The following is a 20,977-nucleotide window of genomic DNA, read 5'->3' on the forward strand; positions in this document are numbered from 1 at the left end:
AGTATGAATCATTTGATACTGAAAACAGTTACTCATCCTACACTGCAATCAATTTATACCTATACAGAGCCACTAAAATGCTAAACACAATGCTGGAAACATAAAATTAGAATATACACAAATAAATTACTTTCCTTTGTCCAATTTATGACAATCGATTCTTCATTAGAATCTATAGCAGTGATGTTTCACACAAATATTGGCATTGACAAAAATGCCTGAGGCTTTCATTAGTGGTTTGAGAATGTTTTCATGAGAGTGTAGATAGATAGATAGATAGATAGATAGATAGATAGATAGATAGATAGATAGAAAGAAAGTAGATAGGTATATGATAGATAGATAGATCGATAGATAGAAAGATAGATAGATAGATAGATAGATAGATAGATAGATGATAGATAGGCAGAATTCTAAAACACAAGCTCCTTTGAAAGGAGAGTTTTATGTGTAAGAATGGTAAGGTACTTAATAATTTTTTCTCACTTAAAATCATTAAACCCAGAGACATATATATATATATATATATATATATATATATATATATATATATATATAATTTTACTTAATTGTGTGTAAGGAAATGATTAATCTATAATATTTTGCATAAAATTCTTATATAGTAGAAAAATGCCCACATAAATTGCTAGTATAAGTACAATTTAGCTAAATTATTCACACTGTTTAAATTTCAGGGCATCGATACCTAGCCATTTGTTCCAAATGGTGAAATGCTCATTTGTGCTATTCTTAAACTCTTCTCCAGTTTGTCATAGTTGAAAGTGACTGACTGATAGAATTATAAACAATACATTCTAAACACAATTTAGTAACTCAAATTGTATCTTAGAGTTCTCTTTCCCTGGGCACAACACATGATAACTAGGTAAAATATTCTATCTGCTGAGGTTCCTGAGTGGCAACTGATCACAAGATGATAACTAATTTACAATGAAAGTTTAAGGAAAGAAAACAATGGGCCAAGGGTTGCCCAGTGTGTTGGGCACTTGATGTGTAATCATGTTCAGAGGAGTTTGGACTCCAATAACCAAAAAAATTCTGAGCAGATATAGTTCACCACCTGTAATTTTAGAACAAAGAGAACCAGATAAGAGATCCTGGAAGAATCTAGCTAGCTAATCTTTCAAATCAGAGACATCCAGATTCAAATGGGAGACTCTCCTTAATTGGGGTAGAGAAAGATCAGTGAAAAGGGCTGATTTCAATTTCTGGCTTCCACTTTTATGCACACACTGTTGAGAACACAGAACATAGAGGAGAATCCACTACTATCATTTCCTAAACTATTATAATTTCTAACTACATTCTAAATACTTTTCCATCTACCCAAAAATAATTACATCTTTCATCTCTTATCAAATCAGCTTTTGTTTTGGTACTAAATGAAGAACATTCCAGAAAAAAAAAAAAAAAAAACAACCAGTCAAAAGGAGAGAAAAGGTTTTCATGAGTTATCTACCCTACTTGATAAATCTACAGCACAAATCCTGTATCTAAGGCTCAGGGAACATTGTGGTAGTGTGTGTGTGTGTGTGTATGTATGTGTGTGTGTGTGGTGTGGTGTGTGTGTGTGTGTGTGTGTGTGTGTGTGTGTGTGTGTGTGTGTAGATATATTGGAGAAGCCAAAGTCCCAGTGTATTTGCTGCTGCAAGACTGTGTCTTTGATATATGTCAAGGAAACCTCACCTGAGACTTCCCAGCAATATGGTAGCCTAGACAAACCTGAACAATGACAACATCAGTTGACATAACCACATGGATAGGGAAAATCTCACAAGGCCCAATACCTACACAAAAACCTAGAGACAATTATCAATTAATAGAAAAGGAATTGGTTGTCCCCAGGAATGAGCACTCTAATTAGTTACCCAATATTGTCTTACTTATTTTTGTCTTTTCATGATGAGACACAATGACTAAGGCAAATTATGTGAGTGTGCATTTAATTTGGGTCTCACAGTTCCAGAGGGTAGTAGAGTGTGTGACCATCAAGACAAAGTGGATGACAGCAGGGAGCAGACAGGTAGGCATGGCACTTAGAGCTTCCATCTGATCCTCAAGCATGAGTCAAAGAGAGAGATAACACTGAATGGCATGGACTTTGGAAACTTAAAATCCCACCCCCATTGACACACTTCCTGAAACAAGCCTACACCTCCTAATACTTCCCAGTTTCACCAACTGCAGACCAAGCATTCAAATATGGGGCCTATGTGGGCTGTTTTCATTCAGAGCACCACAAATATCAAGTGGTCAGTTCTGAGAATATAATTGTACAGTGAAACTAATGGAGTAGGTAGCTTGTATTTATGTAGTTATATGTATGCATACTTGTAATAGCTAAAGAAAAGGAGAAAAAAAGATTACATATGAATGTGCAGACATACACAATAAAAATAACACATATATCAACCCTAAATATATCTATCCCTGCTGTCTTCTTTCTCTCTGTTCTGCCTGTCATTAATTTCATTTGGAAGTTTCACTGGATATAGTCAATCAGTACTATGTTTCTGTAGAGCAGCATCATTGAATTGATCTGTTTGTTTGATATAAAATAAATGCTAGTCAATGAAAACTACATCAGTTTTATAAGGAATAGTTAGTAAATATAAAAATAGGTGCTTAACCTTTGGTTGTACTGGTCAGAGAGAAAATTACTCTTTAAAGATGAAGTTCACCTAACTGGTTTATGGATCAGTATCAGAGTAGAAAACTGGAAAAACTAAGATTTTGTCATAAGTAGTATACATCACACTATTATATAGTAATATATAATGATTATTATTTTTATGACTTCGTTTGGTAAGGTAAAGTTCTCCTTTCCATTCCAATGCAATATGTGTGCTATTTTTACAATAAACAAAAAGTTTAAAAATTACATAATATATATAATCAAATAAACTAACCTTCAAAACCAATCAAAATAATGACTTAGGTATTTTTCTACCATTCTTGTTTCAAAAAAGTTTTTAAAAAATGTACACATAAATTTATCTTCCTAAAAAATGATGTGTATATAATTCAGAAGGATTTGTCAGGTATTTTAGTCAAGTAACTTGTAAATTAAAGCTTCAAAATAAATATGATCAGTAATTTTTATGATATTTTGTTGACAGAGCTATCCTCTTTAAAAAAAATAGGTGATTGGCAATATTGTCTTAAAAGGTGTCTTGGCAAGTTAGAACTAGGTGGGCTCTCAGAGGACTAGAATTTGCTTCCTAACATTAGAGTGGGGCAGATCTTAACTCCAGCTCTAGAGGATCAGACACACCTGACTAGCTTCTGGGGCAGCAGCACACACACGTAGACACAAATCTTTTAAAATCGTCCAATACATTTGGGGATCAGATGCTAGTATGTGTTGATGTGTCTTCTGTATTTCCACATTTATTCTCAGGGTGATGGTGCTACTTCTGGAAGGCTGTGTACTCTTTAAGAGGTATAGCATAGATGGTGGAAATAGGACACCAAAGGTCTCAGAAGGATATACTTAGATCTTATTACACTTCCCTGCTTTCTGATCTGCCATGAGGGAGAAGCCACCCTCACACCCTCCCTGCCACTCTTCTGCTGATAGTACTATCTACATCTTGAAACCATAATAAAATAGATATGCTAACTTTTGTACACTGTGTCTGCGTCTGCTGTGTGTTGTGGCCACAAAAGCAAAATTGGTAAATGATGATGATGATGATGATGATGATGATGATGATGATGATGATGATAATAATAACCTGCAGTAACAGAGGGAATGTGATTCATACAACTAAAAACATTAGGGGTAGATAGATTCAAGTTTTGTTTTACTCTGAGATCAAAAATGGAAGATATAGACTGAGGTCAACATACACTGTTTGAAACAGACTTGGAAGTTTTCCTAGTGGCTGAGTAATTTGTTAATTTAAACTCATTAAGAATCAATAATTCAGTTATTTGTTTATTTTTTGTTTTTCAGACAAGGTTTCTCTATGTGTATCCTTGCTTGCCCTGGAACTCTCTCTGTAGCCCAAGCTGGCCTTGAATTCCACAGAGATCTGTTTGCATCTGCCTCCTGAATGCTGGGATTAAAGGTGTGGATCACTACCATACAATAACTCAGTTCTTAATTCACAGAAATACACAAATTTCAGGTGCTCATAAATCAATCATATGAGATCTGTGTTTTTTTTTTAACATTGTGTTTCCATTACTTGAATTTAAATTTGGTCTAAATCAGTATTGAGATATCCACTACATTACATCCCTTAAGATAATGTGTGCCTTGTCAGGTTTACAAAGAAAAATCTTTTCTCCTAATGATGTTTACTCGGTACAACTAATCTATATCCAAACTTAAATAAATTCAGAAAAAAAACCCTGAAGTTTAGGAGTGTTTGTCTATATCTTTGACAAAACTTTCTCTGCCTGCTATGGTAACTTTTACAGTGCCTGAGACAGCCTGAGGTTTGGGCTGTTTGCCCTGATTCTTTACTCTCAGATGGCATTCTCTCTTCTTATACATCTGCTCATCTAGGAATCAGAAAAAAAATGTAATGATCATTTTCTATTTGTTGTGGTTTGAATTGGTTAAAATTCTCCTTTCACAATATAATAAATGCTGTAATTGCATAATATAAAATCATTAGACTAATTTCATTTTTTGCAATGAACAGATGTTATGGCAAATTCTCCTTTCATCCAAACATCCCCAAGCATTATGAGAAGATTTTACTTGTAAAAGATAGTTCCATGGCTAAACAAAAGTAAAAAAGACTTTTAATTGTAGACCTTGTTTTGTCTAATTCCACACTCATAACAACTCAAATACCTCTCCTTCACTTTATTTTCATTTACGTGTATGTGTTTCTACGTATGTCATATCTCGTGCCCACAGAGACCAGATACCTAGGAGCTGGAGTTAAAGGCTGTGTGTTACCTGAGGCTAAGAACTGAACTCTGTTTCTTTACAAGGGCAGCAAGTGCTCTTAACCACTCAGATTTCTCTACAGCTCATCCAAAAACCTTTTATTTCCCTTTTCCACAAACTCACAAAAGATCTAAAGTGCAATGTTCATGATTTATATCATTTTCATGAATTAAAATAGATCCTGGGAAGAAAACTGTATGGAGGATGACTAATAACAAAGAGATTTGAAATTCTGACATACATTACTGAATGTTTGCCATGTATGTGAATGCACACTAGAGCTTAGTACATAATTTATTGGCAGATGGACTTATAAATATGTAAGTTTGGTGAAATTAGAAGTAGAAGAAATTGTTATATATTTTGCACAGACTTACAAATACAAATTGATTTTCACTTGTATGTGGACTGTTTCTGTTCAAAAGACTATACCTTGAATAAATTGAATAACAGGTTTATCTATCTATCTATCTATCTATCTACCTACTTTCTTTCTTTCTTTCTTTTTTCTTTCTATCTATCCACCTGTTTTTCTGTCTGTCTATCTATCTATCATCATCTTTTTTCTATCAATCATCTATTAATATATATCTATACCTATCAATCTATCATCTATTAATATCTGTCTATCATCTACTAACCTATATCTATCAATTATCGATTAATATTTATCTATCATATAGTAATATCTGTTTATATCTATCAATCATCTATCAACTATATTTTATCATCTATTATCTCTATCATTTATCTAACTATATGTATCCATGTATTTATGTGTGTTTATATAGGAACATGCTTATAAATTACTAATGGAAATGATAATAAAGTGACAAAATTTTGGGTTACTTTCATTTTAATAAAATTTGTTCTCCTAAGAAACAAGAACAAAACCTTTTCCTTTAGAAAGTAACAGTAAAATTGACATTTTAGATGTAATTCAGGTATTATCCATCTTATCTCTGCTACTGTAAGATTAGTAAAACTCACATGAGGACTGTTACCCACTGCCATATAATCTAATATGTATAGTAATTCAGCTGTAACCACTTATCTAGTGAAATACAACCAATCAGAAATCAATCTTTTTATTAGAGTCTTAATTCAGTTAAGGCTTGTATAGTATCATCTGAAAACAATGATCTTCCTTGGTGATAAGATTTTTTTAAAGTTCATTTCCTTTAGAGTTACTAAATCTGTCACCACAGCCCATGAGACCATAGAAGCTCTGCAAATATTGCTGATGCAGCCAAGAAAAATCACACCCCAATCAGTCCCTAACACTTAGGAATCACCAACATATTATCTATAAAGATCATTCCATCTTTTCTAAAAACATAAAAAAGCATGTATATACAATACGTAGTTTTCATCTGGCTTTCTCATATTTAACACATCATCTCTGAGTGTTCTCTAGGATGTTTTGTATATTCTCAGTTTGTTTATTTGGATCCCTCACCAGTAACCCATTTTTGTGTCCCATGTTTGCTCATCCCACATTTACTCACATGTTTTCTCATGAATATCTACAATGACCCAATTTTTGGTGGCTGTTTATAGTTAGTTTTTAGAAGTTCAAAAGAAACATATCATAATGTTCCTATTCTGCGATAATTGTACTAAATCATAAAATTTACATTGATATTAATCATCTGCTATTGCTGAGGCTTCTTTTGTCTTATAAATGTTCCAGTTATTTAAATAGAAGTTGATAATTTTTTCATATTAAATTCAATAAGATTTTATTAAAATATTTCAAGGACACATAAAGTAATTTGTAGCTGAAAGTTTTTCGGTGTCCCACCCAGTCCACAGCCACTCAGACCCACGTAAATACACAGAAGCTTATATTAATTAAAACTGCTCAGCCATTAGCTCAGGCCTTCTACCAACTAGCTGTTACATTTAAACTCAGCTCATTTCTGTTAATCTATATGTTTCCACATGTTCCATGGTTTTACCTATGTGCCATTACATGCTGATCCCTGGACTGCAGGGTTAGTGTCTCCTGATTCAGACTTTCCCTTCCCAGAATTCTCCTTGTTATCCTCCCTATACTTCCTGCCTGGCTACTGGCCAATCAGTGTTTTATTAAACCAGTGTACAAAAGTACACAGCAGTAATTGATTCTAATGCATCTGAGAAAAAATATGTGCTCTACTTACTATTGTTTGTATAAATGTTATAGATCTCAAATGGCTTAATTTGATTGGTTTTATTAGTTGTACTGCTAAAATCTTGAAAGATTTCTTATAAGAAAAAAAATGCTCTAGTATCTTTTCCTGAAATTCTTCCAAGCCTTTTAATGGTTTTCTCTGTACCATGTGAATTTTTATAAATAAAAAAAAATTTTTAATGTGTTTGTGCTGTTTGTTTGTCTTCAAGTGTATCTGTGTATAATATATGTTCAGTGCTCTCAGAAGCCTCGAGAACACATTGGAGTCCCACTGATGGGATTATAGGTGGTTGTGAGCTTGTCATGTGGGTGCTGTGAATAACACTCAAATCCTCTGGAAGAGCAGCCAGTGCTCCTAACTACTGAGCCATCTCCCTCACTTTGTATTGCTTTATTTTTTCTAATTTTATATTTGAGACTATAATATAATAATGTCATTTCTACCTTCCCTTTCCTCCATCTAAACCCTCACATATATTCCTCCCTACACTTGCAAATTTATCACTTATTTTTTCATTAATTGTTATTACATGCATGCATGTACATATAATTTTAATGCTTTAAGGAAAATGATTAAGCACACAGGACAGTTTTTAAAGGTTTACACTTGTTTTTAATTCCCAAGATGTTAACACAGTGGAATTAGACTACATGTAATCTTGGAAAGTCTGACTTAAATAGTAGCTTTCTTTGGCATCACTATAGTTTTCTTCACTTTACATTTGGATGTTCTACTAATATAAACTCTTATCTGACATTAGAAAGGGGCAATCCTATCTTAACTATATTTGGTGTGCCTCTTAAGTTGGACTTGCTGGTGATTCATGAATTATGCAAGAATTAAGAGAAGTTGTTTCTTTCTAGGATTCCTTCCCAACTAGTTATCTACCATCTTTCAGATTTGACATTTAATTAATGAAGATTTTGTTAGGGTTCTGACGAAGTCCCACAAAAGACCATCATCCATGTATGCAATCAACAAGAGCATTTATTATCTCTAGTTTTCAGTATACCGGGCTGACTATTCTATACAAAGGTAAAATGACAATGACCTCATGAGGGATATGTGGGCTTCTTTTAAGCACAGCTAAGGGGAGGTTTTAGGACAGTTAGGTTATTTTGGATATGATTGGTTTAAGCAAGTGACAATCATATTAGTACATTCTAATTGATCAGGTCTAGTTAGGGACTGGCCAAGGCTACAGTTTTCCATTTTTGAGTAGGTCTGGACAAGTCCAAGGCTTTGTCCTTGAGCCGCTATGGAGGCTGGCTGGCCTAGTATACACTGACTGTGGAGGCTGGCTCAGTGGCCCAGGCTTGGTATGCCTTTCTCCCTTGTCCCTGTTGTCAGGGACACCAGTGATTAATTGTTCTTTGTTCATGGCTCTTTCAGAAATCACCTGTTCAGTCTCAGGAAACTGAAATTGAAGCCTTGTCCCTAAGAGAAGCCTGAGCAGCCTGTTACGGTGTCTGCTTGGCCCTTTCAGATTTAAAGTAAGTCTTTCACCTGGGAATAATCTAAAGGCTTGGACTGGTGGGTAGTATTCACAGAAGGAGCCCCTCACACCAAATTCTGCAAAATAGACTGCAAAAAATTCTCCAAAAGTTTTCCATCTTTTACTGGTTGACATGATTTGTCTAAACAGCTAAAAATTTTAGTGCTTCATTCAAAGTTGGAGCATGTTGTAACATATTTTCTATTATAATAACAGTGTTTTACAGTTGGTTAATATATCCTAGAACAATGTCACCTTGCTCCCTTTTTCAGGTGTATGTCTGGCACCCAGTGTTTGTGGTACAAATTCATGAAAAAGCCTGTGGCCTTGCAGGCCCAAGCTACACTCAGCCAGTTGTGGTGGCACACGCTGGTAGGATTTACTGAGGGAGGCAGAAGCAAGAGGATCCCGAGTTTGAGGCCAACCTAGGAGAAGCTTTGACCTGTGTTGAGCCACAAACAGTAGTGTGTAGCTTGATTTTTCTGCCTTGCCCACAGTCAGGACAAATCTCTGTCACCCGCCAGTCCCACAGCCGCTCAGACCCAACCAAATAAACACAGACACTTATATTACTTGCAAACTGCATGGCCGTGGCAGGCTTCCTGCTAACTGTCCTTATCTTGCTAACTGTGCTTTTATCTTAAATTGATCCATTTCCATATACCTTGCCATGTGGCTGGTGGCTTACTGGCGTCTTCACATGCTGCTGGTCATGGCGGCGGCTGCAGCGTCTCTGGTCATGGCAGCGGCTGCAGCGTCTCCTTCTGCCTTTCTGTCCTTTTATCCTGCCTAGCCACGGCCGATCAGGTTTTATTTATTAACCAATCAGAGCAACTTGACATACAGACCATCCCCCAGCACAGCCAAGTGCAGACCATCTCAAACACCTGCACTCAGGCCCATGGTCCTAATCATCCTCTATACGGACCTGCTGGGTAACGCCACAAAGAACCTGAGAATGGGCTCCCACAGGACATACAGAACATCCCACAGCAGTAGTGGGACCATGGAGGCAGTAGCTGCTGCTCCGAGTTGCTGGCTGCTTCTCATTGTGTTGGTGACTGCGGTGATGCTGCTACCTGGGACAAAGGGTCTGCTGCTGCTTGTTCAGAGAAGAATTGCCAGGACCATTGTGTTACAAGGTCAGTTTGGAAATGTTTGGCAAGACAAATGGTGGGGAGAAATTGCTGTAAAGATATTCTCTTCTAGGGTAGAACATTCATGGTTCTGAGAGACAGACATTTATCAGACTGTGATTACTCCAAACCACAGAGGAGGAAAAAAAAAAAATCAAAACAAAACAAAACAAAAAACCCAAACCTGCAGGGCACCATGACCACGCCTAACAGTGACTTTGAAATCTTCAAAGACAGGATCCCACAAAGATGATTCCACATGGACTATGATAAAGCCATTAAGCTCATTAACACCATCAAAAGATCGACTTTGGACTACAAACTGCTCAGGACAATTTTGAGATGGCTAGCTGAGATGATCCTGACAGACTACTTGAACAAGGACTTGAAACAAGACCTGCACTTTCTCATTATGCAGCAACTGGACAAATGATACAGGACTTGACAATTAACCCAAAAAAATTCTTTCCAGGATTCCCTAATGATGTCTTTAACCTCAGAAAACAGGAAGTAATTTTAAGAAAATGACGCCCACATTCCCAAGATGTGGGATGGGAGATTTTGGTTTAATGAGTTATGGATATTGTCATTTTTTTATGATGGTTGGTTACAAGTTGTAAATTGTTAATGGTCAGGAAAAAAAAGCTGAACAAGGAGATTAGATTCAGAGTTTTTATTTAAAAAAGAAAAAAAAGTGAATATATATTTGAGGTAGATCATTGAATCTTCTCTGAGAAAAAAGATAAAGAGATACTAGGATAAATGGGTAGATCACTGAATGTGTTCTAAAAAGAAAAAGAGGAAGATAAAAATGACAAAAGGTAGATTATTGAATCTAGTATGAAAAGAAAAATGAAAGAATATGGATATGATAAGATAAAAAGGTCAATTATTTAATCTACTTTTAAAAATGAACTACTTGTTTTAAATAGGATAAGTAATGAAATTTTTTGTCTGAGTTTATCAAATGGTACTGGACTGGACATTGTTAATATACATTAATGGAGTTTTTCATTTGAATCTGTCAAATGTTAATGGACTAGACATCATTAATGTAATTCTTGACTATATATATTATATATACTTACTGGATATAATTTTTCTTGTATTGGTTATAAGATTTTTTTAATTTTAGACAAAAAAGGGGAAATGTGGTGGCATTGTATTCCCTGAAATATTGTGCATGCTAATAAAATTATCTGGGGTCAGAGCACAGAACAGCCACAATATTAAACATAGAGGATAGGCAGTGGTAACACATGCCTTTAATCCTAGCATTCCAGAGGCACAGATATACCTGGATCTCTGTGTACTCAAGGATACAGCCAAGCATGGTAACTCATGCCTTTAATCCCAGAAAACGAGCCTTTAATCCCAGGGAGTGATGGCAGAAATCAGAAAGGTGTATAAGGCATGAAGACCAGAAACTAGAAGTTTTGGGCTGGTTAAGCTTTTAGACTTTTGAGCAACAGTTCAGCTGAGATTCATTCTGGATGAGGACTCAGAGGCTTCCAGTCTGAGGAAAGGGGATCAGCTGAGAAATTGGCGAGGAGAGGAAGCTGTGGCTTTTCTGCTTCTCTGATCTTTCAGCATTCACCCCAATACCTGGCTCCAAGTTTGATTTTATTAATAAGAACTTTTAAGATTCCTGCTACATCCATTTCATTGGAACTCCCACACTCAGTCCTGGGGATAGAAAGGATTCAATAAGATCATAGTTTGAAAATGCAGAATTGCAAACAGCATAATTTTGGTGCTAGAAGCATGGATGTTGAGTCAGATTTAGGTCAAAAGGAGAGAAGACATTAATGTTGCCAAACTGTGTTTTCAACATTTTAAATAAAATTATAATATTCAAATCACCACCATTTGTGGACAGCTAACTATTCACACTGTTATAATCCATCTCATTTTGTTTTCTGCACTTGATTTACTTCCCCAGTTAAGGAGAGGAGCAGGTAGGAAGTGTCTTCTCAGGACAGGAATGCTCAGTGGTAAAGAATACTTATTGCTCTTTGCTGAGGATCTTGGTTTGATTCCCAACACCCTCATCAGGTGGCTCACAATTGCCTGAAATCTCAGTTCCAGAGAATCCTCCATCTATTTATAGCCTCCATTGCCACCTTCATACACATGGGATACAAACAGAGATTTGGGGACACACACATATACAAATACATATTAAAATAAAAGTAAATGCAAACAAAATAATAAAGGTGTCCTCTCCCACAAGACACTCCTCAAAACACAACTCAAAACACTGATATACCTTGAAACTCTTCCCTAGCATTTTAAGTCACTGACTTCTAACAACTTTCCAAAGGAGAAACTAATTCCTACTCCTCAACACAACGGAGTTTTCCATAAATAAATTATATAGCATTCTGGTTGTTCATGTACATTTCTAATAGCTGATGCAGGGACACATTTACTCAAGATTCCTGAGTTTTTGAGTAGTTTACAAGTATTTTTAAATAATGTTTAAATTGTACCTCTTTGATGTCACAACAATTACTTTCAAAGTGCCCATATTTTACCTGCATTTCTGCTCTAATTTCTCTCTTTGCATCTCCAAACAGCTGTTCCTCCCTCTTCCCACTGCTCTTGTTTCATAAGCATCACTAATGAGCCTCTGAGAAGTGTGCTCAATGCCCCAAAGCTATAATAAATAGGAAGACAGCTTTTAAACTTATTTTTATTTGTATTCCATTTAAATTTTAAATCCAAAATTAAACACATACACACACAGATAGATGACATAAAGTGAGAGAGAGATTACAGAGACAAGTTCCTCCCATTTTCTCTTTCTTTTATAACTTAAAAATAATGCATTGTTTCTATGCAAGTGCATTACACTGTGTTTGAAAGTATAATGCATATAAAAAATTAAACTGAATTAATATAAAACACTTTTATATTAATTATATTGACACATTTCACACATGAGTGTTAAAACCTAGTATTTGACTACATATAATAATTTTTTAAAAACACAGTCTTTGAAGCTGTAAAGATATTCAAAAATTAAGAGCCTGGCTTCTCTTGCAGAGGACTTGGGTTCAGTTTCCAGGACCTTCATGACAGCTCACAATAGTCTGCAGCTTTAGTTCTAGGGGTCAACATCCCCTTGTTAAATCTGCAGATGTATAGACTTACATGTGACCAAAATTTCCATACACAGAAATTAAAGTTTAGAAGCATTTTTTTTTTTTAGAAAAAGTAAGTATACTCTTTGGATAGAAACTATATTCTTTTGAATATCAAAACAAAATATCTTTTATTCTTAGAGAAGTTATATTTATTTATGTTTATCCATGGTTAAGTTCTGTTTATTTCAGCTTTTGGTGCTCTACAATCTTTCAGTGTTCTTATTCTAATTTTTTTTTTTAGTACTTAGTTTTTATAATTATTCTGATATCAACTTATGTCCCATCTTTAGGATGATCTATACTATACCATCTTTAACCTTCACAAAAGTTATTTGTTGTCTGATTTTCAGCTAACAAAAGTATGCTTGGGTGCCTGAGGCAATGATTCAGGTTTTAAGAGCATATACTGTTCTTACAGGGGAACCGAGTTTGGTTTCCATCATGTAGTAAGGATGATGGGGGAATGTCTTTCTGTATGCTGTGAATGTATGTTGCTCTGATTGGTTGATAAATTAAGCTATTTCACCAGTGGTGAGGCAGAATATGGTTAGTCAGGACATTCTAATTAGAGAGGAGGAAGGAGAAAGACAGAACAGAGGAGACACAGCCAACTGCCAACTGCCACCATGAGAAGCAAGATGTAAAAGTACCAGTAAGCCACAAGCCACATGGCAACTTATGGATTAATAGAAATGGATTAATTCATGATACAAGAACTAGATAGCAAGAAATCTGCCATGACCATACAGTTTATAAGAAATATAAGTCTCCGTGTGTTTACTTGGATCTGAGCAGCTGCAGGAGCTGGGTGGACACAGGAAAACTTCAGATACATAAGGAGGCTTACTGTCACCTGTGACTCCAGGTCCAGGGCATCTGGAGCCTTTGACCATCATAGGCATGGAGATGATGGAGACAAAATTGAATCAGAGTACAAGAGAAAAAGGTGGAATGTTAGTAGATAATGATAATGAGATTATAGTTCTAAACTGTAGAAACCTTAGAAACTAACATTTCCACTTTGGAGTAATGCATAGTTCAGAGAATTTGAGACCATTGTGTTTTCTTGGATTTTTCTCAAGAGACAAGGGAACTAAGATTTTTAAGTCTACCTATGCTATTACCCTGCAGACATCAGGTGCCTGTAGAGTCAAAGCTAAGGTTTATCCACCTGGAGAATTAATTGTTAAAACCATAAAGTACAAGGGATACACTGAGTTCAATTTTGATGAATTTTAGGAAGCTAAGTATGAGTGGACAAAAGGATGGAGGGCTAATGGGGAGTACTGGCCAAGGTAGACCCTAAAACATCCCAGAAACTTTCCTTCAGGGGACATATTAATATCTCACAATGGAGATCTGGAAATAAGGTGCTTATAGTTCTAGCAGGCAATGAGCTAGACACTTCGAGATTTGTCCATATTGCAAACATAATCTGCATCAAACCTTAAGAATACTGTCAGCTAAAGGAAGAACATTGCTTCTCCAGTCCCTTCCAGAGTCCTGTACTGCATAAAGGGGTAGGAAGATGCAATCATTTCCTGAAAATGAGTCCATTTTAGGAAAATGAATTTGGAACACAACAACTTCATAGAAGATGAGGAGAAATAAGAAAGGAAATGGCTGTATCTGTCCTGGTGAAGGTTGTGTTCCAGTAACATGAGTCCTGTAGCAACTGTACAAAGCATGTGAACATAGATAACCTTCTTACATTTTCCATTTATTATACACAATGTTCTTGAGCAGAAGCCCTGGGTTCCATATGAGAAAATTACAAGTCACAGACTCACCCTGAGGAAGAGAACACTTAGAAAATTTCCCAGAAATAGATGAGAGAAAAATAGAAAACTTTGAAAAACTGAGATCTGCTTATACAGCAACCCCCTTAAATATTCATCTAAGTAATCACACAGATCTTTAATCTACCTCAGTTCTTAGTACACACTACATGCCTATCTTTAAAAAAAACACCCTAGGAGGCATGTTAAAGGCAAAATAAAACAATCTGAAGTGTCAAGAAAAACTGAGTCAACAGTGTTTGCAGAGACCTCAAAGTTTACAAAAATCAAAATGAATCATTAGAAATCAAGGACCAGGAAGAGAAATGAAGTTTGCATTTAAACTTTAACAGTAGGTTGGATCCAGAGAATGACTTAAAAATCAGTGGAATTCAGTAGATGTATTAATAAAAATCTTTCCAAATGAAATTTCAAGAAAGACAATAACAGATAATTGGAGAAGAATTTCAGAAAATGTATATATGTATATGCACATATTATTTATATACATATGTGGGATGTATGTGTCTGTTGTATGTGTATGTGTGTGTGTGTATACATCTAATTTATATAATTTAACAAAGCAGAAACACTTGAGACAACAGCATCCAAAAACTCCTAAAAATTAATGATCATCATTAAAACCTCAGTTATAAATTTTTTTAAATGAACATTACACAAAATTTGAGATGTGCATAGCACATTTGAAACCTAGGAAAATAAAGGTTGATGTAATAAGTCTTGACATCATTTGCACACAACAGGAAACTAGTCAGTCCTTTTTATGTACCTGTCCCACAAACAACAAATGATTAAAAATATGAAAAAATCTATACTGATCATATATAGGCTTATTTTTCAGCACTACCTAAATCATGAAGTATATAAATATTTACATATAATTTTGCACTGTATATTATAAATAATTAAAGATTGTTTAAATAAAACTGAGCAAACACATAAATTATTTACAAACAATAAAAATTTTCAAATGAAAACATAGAAGCCGGGCGGTGGTGGCGCACGCCTTTAATCCCAGCACTCGGGAGGCAGAGCCAGGCGGATCTCTGTGAGTTCGAGGCCAGCCTGGGCTACCAAGTGACCAAGTGAGTTCCAGGAAAGGCACAAAGCTACACAGAGAAACCCTGTCTTGGAAAAAAAAAAAAAAAAGAAAACATAGAGTCTCTGAAGATTTGGGTATATGTTGATGAAATAGTTGGTGTCAACTGACAAATTGAAGAAACCTAGAATCACTTGAGAGATGGGCTTCTGGTCATACTTGTAGAAGAGTATCTTGACTGTGTCTTTTGAAGTGAGTGGGAGAGCTACCTACTGTGGGCGGCAACATTCCTTGAGCAGGATTTTACACTGAAGGTACTGAAAGGGTAACTGAGCAGCAATGCATATCTGTTGTTCTTAGCTATTTTGCTGTGGCTACAATGTCATCAGCTCCTTTTACTGTGACTTCCCCACCAGGATGACCTTGAGTTGTGAGACAAAAGAAGGGTATTTTATCATAGGATAAGAAAAGAAATTAAAACTGAAGGGTATCCTCTCACCAGTAACCCCCATACAAAGAGATGAATGCATAAAACCAAAATTTATAAAACCTGTATATCATAAGCATATGAACATGGAGTAAGGTTCAGCTCACCGGGGCCATATAATACAAACTGAATATTTTGAAACACCTCTATAATGTATCAAAAGTTTAAATCTCCACATTAGGAATTTAGAAAAAAGTAACAACTTAAACATTAAATAAATCAAAGAAAAAACTGAAATAGTCTACACAACAAATTTGATTACAGATGAAATGGAGCTTGAAAGTTTAAAAATATCCAAAGTCACACAAGGAGAAACAAATCGCTTGAGTAATCCTTTGTCTGACAAAGGAATTGGAGCGACTTTTAGTCACTTTCTCCTCAAAATCATGATTCTCATACAATTACGTTGGTAAATTTTGGAAAGCAAAATCTCTTCTATAAAATAAAAGCAGAGACACTGATTTTAAACTTATCTTATTAGGCCTAAAATCAAAACTAGGTAAAGATTCTGCAAAAATAAGTATCATAGACTAATATAGACTAATATACCCAGTGATATAAAAATATACAAAATAAAATATGTGTGGTTTCTTAATATGTAAACAATGGACTAATTTTTGCCATTGTTCCTACTCAGGTCTATTATACTCACTCATTAATTCACAGATTCTGTGGTTGATTCTGCAATATCAAGCCAGTCAAAATATAACATGGAGAGGAGAGGCTCTCATAAGACAATACCCTTAACTATGAAATTCTTAACAATTGATGGTTTTTGGAAATGGGAGAGTCAGTTTTCTTTAAGAGTGTTTTCCAATTTATCCACTATGGAGTGGATGATTTTACACTCATTAGTATGAGGACAGCATAAATTGAACTTGGGTTATTAAAAAACATACTGTTAGGTCTAATGCAGCCTTCCAAATGTCAATGCTGGTGACAATGTCCTAAACAAAAGGACTCTATCTCAGCAAACAGTATCCTAGAGTTGGGTTTCTGTTTACCAGGAACATCCCTTAATCTGCCAGGACCTCTCTTATTTTTCCCTCAAGAATCAACTCTCTCCAGTCTATCATCTCAAAGATCTCCATCTTGCTGACTGTCCTATAAAATCTGCTTGCTTTTCTATCACCTTTTTTCTCTCTGTCTCCCACAGAGGTAACCTTGGCAATTTGATCCACAACAAACCTTTCTTTCTTACTATGGTGTGGCAAAGTTCAGTGGTTTCACTGAACCCTCACTGACACATACAAATTTTGGAGTAGATGGAGAGGTGAGAAGTGGATCTGAGAAGAGTTAAGGGAAGGAGTAAGTGTCAGATATAATCTACTATATCCTAAGAAATTCACAAAGAATTCATAAGAATAATATATTAAGAAGGAAAGGGCCGGGCAGTGGTGGCACACGCCTTTAATCCCAGCATTCGGAAGGCAGAGTCAGGTGGATCTCTGTGAGTTCAAGGTCAGCCTGGACTACCAAGTGAGCTCCAGGAAAGGCGCAAAGCTACGCAGAGAAACCCTGTCTCGAAAAACCAAAAAAAAAAAAAAAAAAAAAAAAAAAAGGAAAGGAAGCATCTTGACCAAAGCTCAGCATGCTTGTGATGTTTAGAAGTCAGTTTGATAGCATGAACATTTAGTATAATAACAATAGGTTTCTCCCTAGGGCCTATGATCTCCCAAGTCATGGGCTTTTGATCAGTTTTCAGTATCAGCCTTGCAATCTAGCCCATGGAACAGTATCTAATCAGAAAGCTGTTACTCCATGACAATCATTGCCTCTATTGCATAGTGGGCAAATATTGCTAGGCAGGACAATTTTGTAGCAAGCAAAGTGCAGCTTTAAGTGCAATCATGTCTTCTTCTCCCTGGCATGTTGCATAACACCTCTAACCATATGCAGCCATGGAGAGAGTCCTGGTGAGTTTGAGAATTATTTCTTTATGCTCTGCATCAGATGGGTGTCTTAAGAAATAACTTCTAGTTATGGTGGGCAGCTAAGAGCAATGACAATAGCCTCTGCTTGTTGGGGTTCTTATGAAGCCTCCAAATTTTAACTTCAAGTCTCTTAATATCATCATATTTCTTTATTTTCCTTTCAATTTTTTCTTTAATTTGCAGTCGTAAAGGTGTGCATTTAGAGTCCAAATAGAGACAACGATTCTGACATTATTCCAAAGGAATTAAATTATTTGTGAGTTGAGATGGTCATATTCTTGAAGATCTCCTTTGTCAAAAGATCTTGTATATTGTATAAAACCTATCATGCCACAAATTGGCTTCACTTCAGTCTAGGAAACATTTTCCATCCCTGGAGATGTACTCTGTGGCAGTAAAGTAGATTATTACTGATTCAATGAAGACCAATCATCAAGCAAAATGCGGAGTATTCCTTCTCAGGCTGGGGCCGTAGCTCTGATAGCATCTCAGGTCTTACACCTGGTTCTGAAAATGTAAGATTCAACAGTGAGATATGACAAGTGCATTGCTTCTCTAATGATGATTTCATGAGAATGGAAAGGATTATCAATTTATAATTAAACTTCAAATCATGACTTCAATGTACATTACATTGGTAAATTGTCATATGCTGTTTCAGCTCACTGGTAAGCTTGCTAGAAGGAGGCTTGCTTCCCTCCTATTTTAGTTGTCAGTTCCCTGTCTCAGGGTGGTCTTACTAATTCTGTGACAGAGGGAAAGAGAACAACAACAACAACAACCAAAAAACCCTCAAGAATAAGAACATCTTGTGCTTTGGAACAGCTACAAAGAAAGCCATTTCCAAAGATGTTATTGTTGTTTATGCAGTGATATGAGTGCCCATAAAGGCAGAGAGAAGCAGAATTTCAGCCTTGGGATGCTCATCTATGCAGCATACACTCAATAAGAAATTCCAGCTGACTGGCTGACTTCCCTGTTAGTTGCCACTGCATGTTGTAAGTATCCACTTTGATAATGTCATCTTTATCTGTTGCTGTTTGTTCTTTTACTTGGGGGCTACACCCAAGTCAGCATTCTCTATGAAAAACTATCTCTCTATTGGAAACTCCAACTGACTGTTTCAATGGGGCTTCCCTAGTAGAATTTTGCTAGATGTATAGATGCTAATTAGGTGATAATTTGCAAAAGTCTATCTATATGTCTATCTCTGTATCTCCATATCTCCATATCTCCATATCTCTGTATCTATCTATCTATCTATCTATCTATCTATCTATCTATCTATCTATCCACCCCTCATCTATCCTCATCCATCCATCATCTATCTATCTTATCTATGTATCCATCTATGTATCTATCTATCTATGCATCTACCTATCTTTCTATCATAATCAGTCTACTACTTATCTATCTATAGATTAATCAATCTACTTATCTATCCTTTGATATTTATTATTTCATGGTGGTTCACCATATATGTAATAAATTTATTCATTCCAAACAAAACACACAAACAAACAAACATACAAAAACCAACTTGTTGAGATACATTTAATCATGCAAAATTACTAAAGGCTTAAGAAAATCCAATGGTATATAAAAATAATTTTAGTATTTTTATGTTATGTTAACTAAGTGAAATTTTTATGGTTAGTAAACATGAATGTAACTACATATCTTATTTTTTCTACCCAGAAAAAATACTTTAAAAAAATAATATACTTAGGCTTAAGTATTTTAAAATTCTTCACATTCGACTAATAGACCTATGTCACATAATCTTAGTCACCTCTCTCCTAATCGTAGTATCACTCCTTTGTCTGTAAACACTGTTAGAGATATGTTCCCCTGATTACCTGTAGTAGTACTACCTTTCAATCTAAATAAGACATTTATCATCACCTAGACTTCTGATTAACTTCCATGTTCTGAATTTGATCTCAGTCACAGGGTTTACAGTGGAGCCCAAAACATCTAGAAATATGATCAGGTTTATGATTCCTTCTGTCCTTAAGTTGGCAAGATACCAAGGCCAGTTTGCTCTACTAAATATGCATGATGAGACTAGGAGCTAATCAAGGGAAATAGATTAATTCTGTTGTTATATAGGAGAGAGGTCATCCTGCATTAGGTCGTCTAGTTTTAAACAAATGTCTGCAAAATAGAGATTTTTGGAGTCTGAGGGATATCAGTATGGGAAGAAGCACTGAACCTGTAGTGTGTGATTCTTAGTGGGGTTTGTCCAACTGGCATAAGAGAGGGCTCCAAGACACAGTAAAGCCTTTTCTAAATCATGAAAATGAACCAAATTTCCAGTGGAAATTTAGAGCTCTAGTCTTTGTACTTCATATTACAAGGTGCTACCACTCCCATTGAAAGTTTTGTAATAGCAAGTAAGGTAACAAGTAGAACTTAATACCTGTTTTCCATTCTCCAGTGAAATTCCAGATGTTTCATAATAAAAACACCATTAGTTAACAGCTGTCTTGCTTTGCCACCAAGAATGAAGTACATGATAACGCTATCTAGACTGATTACTAGACTGGGAAGTTTGACTTGAAGTTCCCTTGAAAGATCACAGCTTTGTTGAAGATCTGATTGACTGATAAGCACTTCCTGATTTGGGATAGTTGGAGTATTACATATCCCAAGCCCATATGACCTTGGACTACCTTTAATCTGCTTGATAGATATTTACCACCTAAATTCTTGCCTAACATTCCTTTGACTATCAGTAACAACTTTGGGAATTATTAACTAGCTACATTGGTTTTCACTAACCTCAGAATAAGGATGCTCTAGCATAGCATAAGGTCTATGAGCACAAA

This window comes from Peromyscus maniculatus, chromosome 3, assembly GCF_049852395.1.
Source record: "Peromyscus maniculatus bairdii isolate BWxNUB_F1_BW_parent chromosome 3, HU_Pman_BW_mat_3.1, whole genome shotgun sequence".
Classification (NCBI taxonomy): domain Eukaryota; kingdom Metazoa; phylum Chordata; class Mammalia; order Rodentia; family Cricetidae; genus Peromyscus; species Peromyscus maniculatus.